This window comes from Anneissia japonica, unplaced genomic scaffold (genome assembly GCF_011630105.1).
Source record: "Anneissia japonica isolate Jap-2015-1 unplaced genomic scaffold, ASM1163010v1 scaffold288048_len465947_cov159, whole genome shotgun sequence".
NCBI classification, from domain to species: domain Eukaryota; kingdom Metazoa; phylum Echinodermata; class Crinoidea; order Comatulida; family Comatulidae; genus Anneissia; species Anneissia japonica.
This window is the reverse complement of record NW_022710625.1, coordinates 316755-327954: the sequence shown is the minus strand read 5'-3', so window position 1 is coordinate 327954 and position 11200 is coordinate 316755. Positions and strand designations below refer to the sequence as shown.

Sequence of the window (11200 nt, the reverse complement as noted above, 5' to 3'; positions counted from 1 at the left end):
ATACTGCCCTATATAAATATACAATGGACAGCCTACAAGTAGCGTACCGTTTGCGCTTTATTTGGACTGGCTACACTAATTTCAACTCTCATATGAAAGCTAAATTTGTTGTTACACATTATGCAAAAATCCTCTCGTTTATATGTGGTTCTACTCCAGGGACTCAGGCACTGATATTACAAACAGTAGGTACTACTTATAAATTACATAATGCTATTAGTATAATCACAATGGCGTTTAAAAAACACGACATTCCTATACATGATTATTATTATTATTATTTTTTTTTATTTATTTTTTATTTTTGATATGTTAATAAATATCTTTTAGGAAACCCACGTTGTGATTTATGCTTCAATTGCAGATCACGTCCTATCCCAGTTTTAATACTAGCTGAACTATAACATATGGATCGATATTGTTTCTTTCCGTAGGCCTAGTTACTTAAGGTTAATTTGGTCAATGGCATAGAAAAGTATTAGGAATCAGAATTAATTAGAATACGTGAGAATAAATGATAGAACAAATTAATTTGAATTATAAATTATTGTAAATTAAGTTACAGTTAATAATACAATTATGCCTAATAATGATAATTATGTTAATAACATGCAAAGTATGCAATAACGTTAATTGAATTTGTTCGAATGTTATGACATAGGCCTACAGCATATATTTAGGCCTATATGAGATTAATATGACGACACTACAAATAGTACCATATGGTCAAAATATTCATAATTCTGCACCAAATAAATACTACCACATTGCTTTACAAAATATTATTTAAGCATTTATCAATTTTATAAATTTGATAACTGTTATACTAATTGTCGCTAGTTTTGTTGTTATTAGCAAAATGCAATAAAATGTTTATAAAATCTACATATCAAATTATTGAATCATTCATAATTGTAATAATGGTCGCTAAAACGTTAATTATTTTTTCGGATGTTATAACATACGGTAGGCCTACAGCATATTATTATAAGAGAATTTTAGGATGACACTACAAATAGTGCCGTATGGTCAACATATTCATAATTCGGCACCAAACAAACAACACGATAACAACATGTTTTCCGTATGATCTACACATTTTTGAGCGGGATAAGGTTTGGTAATATTTGACTTATTATGACCAACATTGCTTATGAGAATTATAGGTCTGATCTCCAGTTTACGTCAATTAGAATATCAACAAATTAGAATGTCAACAAATAAAATTAACATGTAGGCCCTATCTCATATGCTGGTATATTCTGGCTTATGAGCTAAGAGGACGTACTACTAGTGGGGGATTTTGAAGAATGTGAGCATACACGATGACCCCACTCGTTTTTCAATGAAAAGTTTCTAAAATGGTATTATAAAAAGAGTTGATGTCCCCATGATTCAGGGACGGTGCCAGAATTTGCCCGACGGGGTTCTGATGTCTCCGACGAGGAGGGGGGTGGGGAGACTCCCCGACGTGAATACTTTTCTAACCGTTTACGATTAGTTTCAAATGAGTTACAATGCTTATTGTACAGGGCACATATAAATATAAATATATAGCTATATTGTTTCTAGCCGTACCTATTGTGTAATGGAGTGTATCTGGTGGTATTTGAATCTGTTCAACCATGAAGCCTCCGTGGTCTAATGGTTATGACGCTCGCCTTGACAGCGAGAGGTCGCAGGTTCGAGTCCCGCCAGAGGCATTTTATTACACAATTTCTTTATTCATTTATTTGCAGGACTACATTCGTTGAGAGCTATGCTACGCGATGTATTATTGTCCTTTATTAAAACACTGTATTTACCTTTCTTTGATGATTTATTATATATAATTTAACAGTGTTAACGGCTATTTTGATTTATATTATATATAATTATATATGTATATATAGGGCCTATATATATAGTTTTAAATGACTTATACTGCTTATATATAATATATATAAAGCTAAAATTAATTAATAAATTTTATACATTATTCATGGATTTTAGCCCAGTAGGCCTACCATTCCACAACTGTAACGATAGAGATGACTAGTAAGGAATCTTAGCATTATAATTATGTATAGTATGAAAAACAAACACCTGTGCTTTGCAACATAACAATTTCTTTTTGGCCTGATGTTCGCTGTTGTTCTAAACAATCCGTATTGATCTATAATGCGTTCTGTTGATAATATTTATGAACAATATCATAACCATCGACTGTAAAAATCTGGTGTTTATGACTGATGAATTTATTTTTTCTGTGAATGTATTGAAGTTGTCCTCTTGCTATGTTACATGAATAGACCTACAATTAACCATAGCTGTTTTGCAGGAGCGTATCTGGACTTTTCAGGTTCGAATACATCGTAATTGTTACCGGTATGTATTTCATATAACGCAGATCGTTTATATTAATTTCGTTTCGATGAGGTGTCTCCGCTCTGGTTCCTGTCGCCCTTAGCAATGGCGGCGAATGAGATACATCGGTAGTTGGTAATTTTGGCGTTAACAGAAATTGATATATTGTTTTTCTAGATTAATCTTTATTCAGTCTCTATAAATGTATATTACTCCCTTTTTACGGCTTCCTTTTTAATCTTTCACTTGAACTTCCGTCAGCTGAAAAAGACGACTGTACTTATAGGGGACATTTTATGAACACAAATCTTTTTCGTAATTTATACAAGAGAAGACCGGTAAACCATAAGTCATGTACGTTGTCTTTAATGAACTTACTGTGACTATAATGATCAACTGCACGATTATCAAAGGAATGGATTTTCTTGGAACAAGATCGAAGTGGGCAAGAGGGAATAAATAATTAAGAACACGATTAGAACAATGTAAAAGTAGTTGGTGCCTATGTCCGTTTTTTGACAAGTATGAACTTATACGTATCCGTTAATTATCGGTACTTAACAGAGAGGAGATCCGATTTGGAACGTCTTAAAAATTGTGAATTTTGGTAGGTAGGACTAGTGTATCAAAACATTCATTTTCCAAATTATGAACGTATACGGTACCCGTTAATTTATGAGTACTTACCAGAGAGGAGATCCGATTTGGAACGTCTTGAAAATTGAGTGAATTTTGGTATGTAAGACTAGTACGGTGGCCTATAAGTGTATCAAAATATTTACATTCAAAACACAGGCTCAGAACAATTGCCTCTTTGAACCAATTCTATCATAAGGCGCTTGTTATTGCAGTTTTTTTCTCTAATAATGATAATTATTCCAATATAATGATATGATACTGATAATTATGACGATGACGAAGATGATAATGTGATAGTGATTATAGTGATAATGATAATGTTTATTTTACAAAAATAAATGAACGACAATGTGTAGAGAATTTCTTAAAGAATAAGAGGTATTGTGACGAGGAAGAGAGCCTTCAAATGCATGAACTGTTTTACAAATAGCACAGACAAGGAATATAAAACCTGTGGCCTAATTTCAAGAGTGACATGTAATTGGTAGAACCAATGAAAGCCAGTTCACAATGAGGAAGGAGCCATAAAAATAAATGTATGATTTATAGAGCAATACGAGGGTTTCAATACTGCGTATTTGAGATAGGTCTATCTTAAAATTGTGATTTTACGAAACGCCGATGGTAAATATTTATAACGTGATTATGCCACTTGAGATTGTAATACAGTAAATACATTAGTATTTCAAGCATTCCATCATGTCCATCTTGAGATTGTAATTGTAATAAATACATCCATCTAAGTATTTCAAGCATTCCACCATGTCCATAATAAAGGTTTTTTTTTTTTTTTTTTTTTTTTTTTTTACAAGGAAAAAGTCATAAATAAATTGGATTTTTGCAAAAATATTACATTTAGAAGGTAAAAATTTAAGGCTAATATCCCATTCTAGATACTCGTTATAGCAATTGAATTGGTTAAAGGTCCTTGGAGAGGCGACGCATATATAGTCGAACTTTCGATTGAAACTACCGGTACTATTTATGGGATCCATGCCCATAATGATAACCACCTTAACACTGATTTATTTTTGGAATGCAATTGTACTCCTACAAGTTTTATTTCATATGAATTTGTAAGAGCCAAAAACAGCACCTAACAGAACAGATTAATTCTTGCTTTCTAGCGCGTATCATTCAATGTCTCTTGTGCGAGTTTAGCGCGTGATGAGGCTACGTAGTGAACCGGCGAACGCTTGCATTCATTTCACTGTAACATGTGAATTTTGAGGTAAGCAAAATTATAACTGCAAACCTAATTATATTTACAAATTCATATGATTATATTTATTTAGACATTTTTCAGGCACAAATAACAATGAAAATTGAAAATCAAAATTCCATGTCCGATGGGCATGCCTAATAAGCCGAAACTTAGAGGCTCTCCAACTGTATTTCGATTAAAAACAGAATATAAAAATACACACACGAAATAACTTAGAAAACTTCAAGTGAAAAATTCAGGTGAATCTTTAATTTTTCTTTAAAACAATTTTAAATATTAAGTCAAATATTATCGTATGCTACAATATTTTATACTATGGATATTCTTCTGACATGCCGTAGTGCATTTAGATAGCGAGACTGAAGTTTAAGTTTAGGGTCAAGCCACCTCCACCAATCAACACCTCGGATTTACGTGAATTGTTTAACTTAACAGCGTTGATCTACCCTCATCAAATGTGATCCACTGGCAATCATTTTTTAAATACTTTAGGAAATGAAAAGTGAATCGGATTCTGATGTTCTAACAGGAACAAATGAACATATAATTGATATGTATTTGATATAAGAACCTGATTGGCCGTGCGGTTAAATCAGGGGCATCGTAACCTTCAGCTATAATATCGGTGTTGGTTCAAACAGTACACTCGGCAATGGTTCCGGTGGTGGAACAAATCTTCTCGGATAAGGACTTTAAACCGTAGTCCCAGTGTACGCATTTGACCCGTGTGCACTTTAAAGAACCCAGTACATCATTTGAGAAGAGTAGGGGGTTACCCTGGTGTACTTATCCGTTCAGTTCCCTGTAATGGATATGCCACATATGATAGTGATTTGATAGTATTTAATTAGAAATATTACGGTAATGCATTGCTAAAGGGACATAACCTGAAACCTCCTTCGTAGCTCAAGCTCATTGTTCAGAGCCAACCCACGCTCCCCTGTCATTTTGAGGCTTTTCATGATGAATGAATAGCTATCAAACTATCATATCTTTTTATTCCTGGTACAAAAAATAATATCATGTAGGCTATTCTAATGATTCTCTATGCATATTGCCATACGTTACATTAAGCATCAACCTTGACCAATTCATAGTTGTTTAATCTGTAATGCTTATCATTTGCGTGTATTTCAATTAATATGGTAATGTTGAATGATTAATTTTTATTAAGGTTACATACTGCCTAATAGTCATGGACAATTATAATTAGTATCATATTCATAACGACAAATTTTACGCATGCGCAACTATAATGTAAACCTACGCATGTTTGTCTTAAAGTGTTAGTCTCATTAGCGTATATTTTGGCTATATTCATTTGTACAGTATACGTAAGTTTACATTGCTACTTTATATTAATTCTGTGAGATTAGGTATAAGTTTATTTTCGCAGTTTTTGGTGAAGACTCTGTGTGTAAGTAGTAGGCGTTTGCGCTGTGCCTACAAGAGGCGAGCAAGCGAGACAATAATGAGTAGGCTGCATGGAGGTGAAGCCTACGTTGTACTTTAACAAACATAATTTACAATCGTCCCTTTCGAAACATTTGATTTCAATTTCAGCCTACCGTTTGAAACACAATGGGCAGGCAGTGAGATTGAACCAAACACATTAGGTTCAGTGCACACATGAGCTTCTGCTTGCCTTCCCACTCTGCTCTGCACTTGAAATGTTTGTAGACGGATGAGTATATATTATTTGAGACATTAAACTGGTTATATCCTTTTAACATCTGATTCCGTTCGAATGTAGTTGATATCATGTGATGGGTCTTCTATTCGCATTCATGTTGTCTGTTTAGTCATCTGAACACAACTTATATTGACTACCACGGTATACTGTATTGACACAATCCGCATAATAACAACAAAGTGCAATTAACAATTCGCAGATTCGTTATTTATTTTTGTGTGTATAACAGTAGCTTTACCCATTGATGACACAGAGGTGTGAAGAGCAATTATGCCCTTCATGTATAACTAGGTATGGCAAGGTAAATGATAGAGGTACGTCTGATTATAAGTCAATAGCGGCTTACATACTTTAATCATAGAGAAAATAGAATGCTTTAATCAAGGCATGGAGGAAAGAAAATAGGTCATTAAAATATACATACTGGAAAAAAAGAGTTCTAGGAAATATAAACTAGATGACAGATCAAATACCTTATTTAGAGCATAAATCATAATATGTCGTTTGAGTTGCATTGTACATTATTAGAACTTGTATCCGGAGTAATCATCATCGGGATTCGCCATCAGTCATGTTTTGACTGTGCTAGCTTGTTGTGTCCATTTGCAACCATGTTGCATTAACAAAAGACAGAATAGACAAGACAATTTTTAGGCCTAGAACTTGCAATAAACTAAAGTTATTGCATTGCTCGCTAAAACATATACCGTGCATCATTAATTTAAAATTAATAAAAATACCAAACATGCAAAATAAGGGTCTCAAAAATATCAACCATGACGACTATTCAAATTACAAAACATTAACAATATAAACACCTACATCAAGAATAAAAACCAAAACCACATCTAAACCAAAACCACATCTAAACTAAACTGAGTCTAGTTTCATAATGCATCATCATAGTTAAAGTAATCAGTCTCTATCAATCTTAGCTTTAGTTCCTGCTAAGGCATACTGATATGCAGTCCAACTATGTAGTATATCTGTCTGGTTCCTAGCTCATTAATTTTCTGTTCTTGTTTTCTCTCTTTTGATAAGCTACTTTGAATACAACGTCACTGTAAATTAAAGAATAGAAAAATTGTGACGTCATTGACGCCATTATTTTACCTCAACGTTATTTTCACGGTTTTCGTAGTAAGAAATTTTACCAAACTTAACGTTATACATCCTTACATGGAGACTTTTATATTTTTGCTTCCCGGCTCCAGTATATACGATTGTGTTCTTGTGTTTTAGCTAAAGGGCTGAAATGCATGTGTCAATAGCGAGGTCCATTTGGTCCAATACAATATGCCCATTCACACGTTATAAAAAAAAAAAAACAACCCGTAGTTAATGCACCATTCAACACCACTAGAAATAGCCTAATCTTCGGACTTTCGTCGGTTATCCGCTCCGTAATGTGTTTCACACCGAAGAAATCTGAGAAAAACCGAGAGACTCTAAAAAAACTTTGTTTTTGTTTTTGTTTTTTTGTTTTTTTAATTTTAAAAACGCTATTTCTGCTATTGTAATGTCGGTTTGTCAATATGAAGTGAAATGGATGGATTAAACAGCGCGGCGACGGTCAGTATCGAGTAGCAACGTGCAATAATCGTATACAGAATATCGCGTATTTACGGCCTATAATAGCTATTATAGTAATTATTTCAACGTAGCGGGCGGTAATGACAACAATCGCACGACCTCTGATAGGAAAAGAAAAATATGTAAAATGGTGACCACACAATTGATTATAGATGTTACACTTGGGTTCATATGTATGGAACCAACAAACTGCTTATTCGTCTAAACGTAAGAACCACATCGCGGATGTGTGTATTTCGAACTAGTGTCGTTTTTTTTTTATTCGTATTTTCCATGTTGACTCTTGTGTTCGTCGGACGATGAAACTTAACGAAGCAATACACGGCTTAAAATTATTTAAAAAGAGTATCACAACCGCTTATAATTTACGTCATTACAAAGAGATAATAAATTGAATAGAGTATTACCATATAAATGTTTGTGTGTAGTTCTCAGTGAGCCGTGAAAAATGTCCTGCTTTTTTGGAAGCGATTAGTTTTGATTGATAATACTGGTATTATTTGAAGATGAGTTCCAATTGTCTCTCTTATTGATAAATACTTCCTCAAATTCCTCAAAGAAAAAGTCTTATTATAATGCACACACATCCACTTACGTTCAGGATGCACAGATTGAACGATTAATGTGTAATTTTAAGGTAGGAACTCTTGTTTTCGTTATTTTTCTGAAGTGCTTTTTAGCCGAGGATGTGTTGCCTCCATGTTATGAATGTAGGCCTATGTAGGAGGGAAGTGCGTCAGTGTGGATGCCGCGTGTTTGGTGCGAGTGTGTACGTGCGTACGGTGACTACCGTACGTTGTATTATATATATATATATATGTATATATATGTATATATATATATATAGGCCTATAAATATACATATATATACATATATATATATATATATATATATATATNTATATATGTATATATACATATTTAGTTTTCAAAAATATTATCCAAAAGTGTCATAAACCTCATAAATCAAGAAGAATTTCATCTCTTATTTTAATTCATAGCTAGCACACAGTCTGAGAAAATAATTGAATAATGAGAATTTAAGTGTCAGATCGTGCAAAATTATGTTTGATGGGTAAGTGGTGTGTATGGCGTTGATTAATTTTGACGAAATGAGATATGTCAATGTGAAATGAATGTTAAGGAGAGGTAGTCAAATCTGCTTTCAATTGAATTAATGTGTAATTTATTTAATCGATCTGTGTATCAGAAGGGATATTAGTTTCTCCAGTAATACCTGATCTAGTTACGTTTCACTCCAACTTAATAGGCCGTAACTACCGCTTATATAAAACTTTTATAAGAACTACACTGTCATCGGGCCAAGCAAATTGAGACAGTAGGCTATTATAATTGCCGTTTATATTTATTTTTACAGCTATCTCCACTAATTCACACAAAGAATTTCAATAGCATGAGAGATCATTCTATCGAAATTATTGATGTTTTTTTTAATGTGATTTCCATTTTTTATGTTGTTTGACTTCTTCATAAAAAAAAATGGTAGGCCTATGGTAACTGGAAACTTTTCATGTAAATTTATCAAACGGTTTATTAGTAATACATATTCTTTCTTCAAATTATTTTAAAGTATTCACTAATAATTGTTAACAACACTGTAATCAAAAGGTCTAATTCGTTTATTTTGTTCGGTTTTTAATATTTTATTGCACTTTTGAAGATGTATAGACAATTGCGTGGTATGTTGTTATCGAATTAGTTGAACAAGATTGAATGAGTCTATGTCCGATTAAATACATAAGTGCTTGTTCCAGAGCAGTGCTTAACGAATATTTGGACTGTGTTAACAGGCGTGTTATTGTGTCTGTAGCACTTGTTGCAATGTTTTAATATTCATGATAGATCCGTAGTTCATTATTGGTTCCGGTGATACATAACATCAAGTCACGTTAAGTAATTTTATCACTTTCGAATAACAGCAACTTTTATTCAAAATAGAATACAATAAGCTCCACAGCGCTTATTCGAGAATGGTGCTTACTTGAGAAAATGTGAATGTTCAATCAGATCAAGCACGTTGTTTAAATCTATATAGCAAACTTCAATGGAATAGAATTTAGTAGACCTAAAATTAGATCTTTTAGTAACTACGTCTATAGCTTGTTATATGCGTATCAAGAATATGCCAGTAACCTGTAACCTTGGTGGTATAAAGTTATTTATTATTTCATTGTTAGGACTATAAGTACGGTATTTTGAAACCATTATATATTTAAATATTCATTTTTTTGGTGTTTGTTACTATTCTTTTCTTACCCTTTATAATAAAAACCGTTCCCTTTGGATGCCTTGATAATAACGCTATTAATAAATACTGTAATACATTCAAATCAATTTCATTGTTAGGACTATAAGTACGGTATTTTGAAACCATTATATATTTAAATATTCATTTTTTTGGTGTTTGTTACTATTCTTTTCTTACCCTTCATAATAAAAACCGTTCCCTTTGGATGCCTTGATAATAACGCTATTAATAAATACTGTAATACATTCAAATCACGTAAATGAAGAATTAATTGATTCTGCATCTGTCTTTCTAAATGTTTTTAATGCTTTTTGATTGCTTTTGATATGGAGTTTCCGTCAAATTTTATTAATTTTAAACCACGACAAGCAACATCTTTTAAACCACGACAAGCAACATCTTAATATTTTTAGCATTTATAAAAGTTTTTTTTAGCATTTGTTATACATTTCTTAACATAGGCCTCAATGGGATCTAGCAAATCTTACTTTTTAAATGATTTCATCTGTTTAATGTTAGTAATTGTTTTTTATTGAACGCACCTCAGATGCGGCCGGGTGTTACTGTTACAAAAGTGCAGCTTCAATAAATTATTATAACAAATGCAATAGGACATCTGTCCCTATAGGCCTATCTTAATTGATTACTGACTCATTGATATATTGGTATGAATATCCTGTCACCATTTCATTCAGATATCAACGTGACAACTTTGTCTTTGACATCAAACTTCCAAAACTTCTCCTATAACGTTGTTATAATACAGTATAAACCTCATTATTTAGGCCTACATTATTTTAGTAACACGCTTCTATTCTAAAATATGTCGTTAAGGTGCAATTAACGAGCCATTACCTTAGTTTTTATTGCCAATCAAGTTTGCATACGTTTTTATATTATTTTACGCCAAAGGAGTTTTACAATTACTTGTTAAAAAATATGTTTGTAAGGCTTATTACGCGATGTCTAATGCCCTTGCATTATCCCCACAGAAATACACAACCAATTATCATTGAACATCGACTGTTCTGAGTAGTAAGTGATGTAGTCGCAGTAGTGTTGCTTACGTAAGTGCGCGTGTCCATATTAATCTATGTGTGAACCAGACTTTCTACACTACCGCCGCCTACGACATTCACCACAGTCGATTTTCAATGTGAACCAGCATTTCCGCTTACTGGCGCCAACTTTTGGGTGTACGGCTGCGTTTATGGGAGTACGTGTCCAGGCCCGTATCCGGGGGGGTGGTTTATGGTTCGGGAGAACCCCCCTTTTCTAGCAAACCCCACTTTTTTTTTCTGGCGAAACTCCCTCTTTAAATTTCCCAAATAAGTCCTCCATCCCAACTAATGCACTGCAGACCCACCCAGACACAGACATTTTCAAATATATCTGCTTTTATAGCATTATTTAGACCCATAAAGCACAAAAATCC

General features: G+C 33.2%; 1 protein-coding gene across 4 annotated transcripts in view; it reads left to right on the top strand.

The window, feature by feature from the left end:
* LOC117107075 (D(1) dopamine receptor-like) overlaps positions 1-11200 on the top strand; it is a 59227-nt gene that overhangs the window by 41790 nt on the left and 6237 nt on the right. Inside the window, exon 1 of one of the 4 annotated variants that reach the window (XM_033248609.1) lies at positions 5501-5544. The exons of 2 other annotated variants lie outside the window; for them this stretch is intronic. The gene's annotated coding sequence lies outside the window, so the exon portion shown is untranslated. Of the gene's footprint in view, positions 1-5500; positions 5545-8013; positions 8134-11200 lie in introns of those variants that run through there. One more of the 4 variants, XM_033248607.1, reaches the window with a different exon arrangement.